At 42.3% G+C, this 2,243-nt stretch overlaps 1 non-coding gene across 1 annotated transcript; it reads left to right on the top strand.

Annotated features, from left to right (window-relative positions):
- Positions 1–1,291: 1,291 nt before the first annotated feature.
- TRNAC-GCA lies at positions 1,292–1,363 on the top strand. Its single transcript has one exon. It is a non-coding gene; the product is annotated as a tRNA-Cys (tRNA).
- The last annotated feature ends 880 nt before the right edge of the window (positions 1,364–2,243 follow it).

The following is a 2,243-nucleotide window of genomic DNA, read 5'->3' as shown; positions in this document are numbered from 1 at the left end:
AGGAATCCGATCATGGCATATAATTCCCATTCTCTTTTTCCTATATTTCCAAGGTTACTGAGGGAAAAGATCAAATACTGACAGATTAGTTCTGACATTCCTCATAGCATTTTCAATTGTATTGAACATTAATTATTTTAAGAAGTAACTTTCCTCTCTGTCCACTCACCTAAATCAATCATATCATAAATCCTAATTGAAAACTAAGTAAAGGATGCTTGGAGTTCTGAGCAAATTCTTCTCACAGAAATTTAGTAAATACTTAGCCCTGCATAATAGGAAGGAGTTGCCTCTCCTCTCGCTAACTTTCCCCAGAGTCCAGCAGAGTTACTGTATATTTGCACTGGAATAAGATCATGCCGCCATGACTGTGCAGAACAAACACCCACACTCACAAAGGACTGATTACAGCTTGCACCCAGTAACAGCAGATTTAGGTGACATTCCTTTCTTCCCACTCCTACAGAATAGCTGTAACAAAACCATGAAAGGCATTTGATTTCCTCCTCCCTTGCCAAGTATTGCGTTAGAACTAAATGTTATTGTTGGAGGAAATACAACAATTCAGTGTTGTCAGTCTAAGGGATTATTGCAATTATTTTAAGCCAGGGGTCATGTAAACCTTGGTAAGCCTCATGTGTGGATGGAGACTTTGTACAAACCTGATGAGCCTCTCTCAGTGGCTGTCTCAGCACCCACTCTCTATTGAGCTCTCAGCAGCAGCTGCATGACCTGCTGCTTTCCTGGGAGCACAGAGGGAACCTTTTGAGGAACTCTTGCTGACTCCCTTTGCAGCAGCTGGTGGGTGCTGGGAACTAATGGACTAATGCCAACCTAAAAGGAAAAAAATCTAAGTGTGAACATAGCAAACATAAATATTTCATGCCCAATTTTCAGATTTTGCAAATAAATAAAAAGATACTATCTTAGATCAAAAGAGGTTGTGCTCCTTTAAGAACAGAGAAATCACAACAAAATTAAATAGGAGATTGCATTCTGGAAAATCACAAGTCAAGTGTTTTCTGTCAAAAGTGGGATAATTCTACCACTTAAATTATCATCTTCACTGCAACCAGGTCAGTTTATTATTAGGTTTTTATCCCAGTATACTCAAAGCTGAGTATTGCTGCTGAGATATCAATGCAACAGCAGCATTTACACATCACATATTTCCAATTCAAGGTACATCAATATCTGAATTCCTACAGATGTCTAGGAAGAATTTGTCTTATTTCTTTCTACTTCTAGATTTAGAAAAATTATTACTTTAAAAGAGGACACCATTGCAGATGGGGGTATAGCTCAGTGGTAGAGCATTTGACTGCAGATCAAGAGGTCCCCGGTTCAAATCCGGGTGCCCCCTTATTTAGTTTAGTCAACCTGGACCTCGGTAAATTCCTGGGTCCAGGTGGGATGTACCCACGGGTGCCAAGGGAGCTGGCAGAAGCCATTGATAAGCCGCTCTCCATTACCTTTAGTAAGTTCTGGGCAGCAGGAGAGGTGGCTGAGGACTGGAGGATAGCAAATGACACACCAACCTATAAGAAGGGCAAGAAGGAGGTCTTGGTTAACTGTAGACTGGTCAGCATCACCTCCATCCCTGGAAAGGTGATGGAAGAACTTATTCTTGATGCTATCTCTCAAAATATCAAGGATGAGGGGGTCATTAAGAGCAGTCAACATGGTTTTACCAAGGGTAAGTCGTGTTTGACCAACCTTATAGCCTTCTATGAGGAAGTAACTAGGTGGATAGATGATGGTAGAGAAGTAGATAAGTAGATATCAATCAAGATAAATTATTTCAGTAAAGCATTTGACACCGTCTCCCACAGCATCCTTGTAGATAAACTGTGTGGTCTTGATGATCAGGTAGTGAGGTGGATCAAGAACAGGTTAAAAGGAAGAAGTCAGAGAGTTGTGGTCAATGGGGCAGAATCTAGTTGGAGGTCTGTGACTAGTGGAGTTCCTCAGGGGTCAGTACTGGGACCAGTCCTGTTCAATATTTTCTGGATGAGGGAACAGAGTGTGCCCTCAGCAGGTTTGCTGATGACACTAAACTGGGAGGTGTGGCTGACACACCAGAAGGCTGTGCTGCCATTCAGAGAGACTTGGACAAGCTGGAGAGTTGGGCAGGGAGAAACTTGATGAAATTCAACAAGGGCAAGTGTAGAGTCTTGCATCTGAGGAAGAACAACCCCATGTCCCAGTACAGGTTGGGGGCTGACCTGCTGGAGAGCAGTGTA

Source organism: Chaetura pelagica, unplaced genomic scaffold (assembly GCF_000747805.2).
Source record: "Chaetura pelagica isolate M959 unplaced genomic scaffold, ChaPel_1.0 scaffold68, whole genome shotgun sequence".
NCBI classification, from domain to species: Eukaryota; Metazoa; Chordata; class Aves; order Apodiformes; family Apodidae; genus Chaetura; species Chaetura pelagica.
The sequence above is the reverse complement of the archived record's forward strand: the minus strand, read 5'-3'. Positions and strand labels throughout refer to the sequence as shown.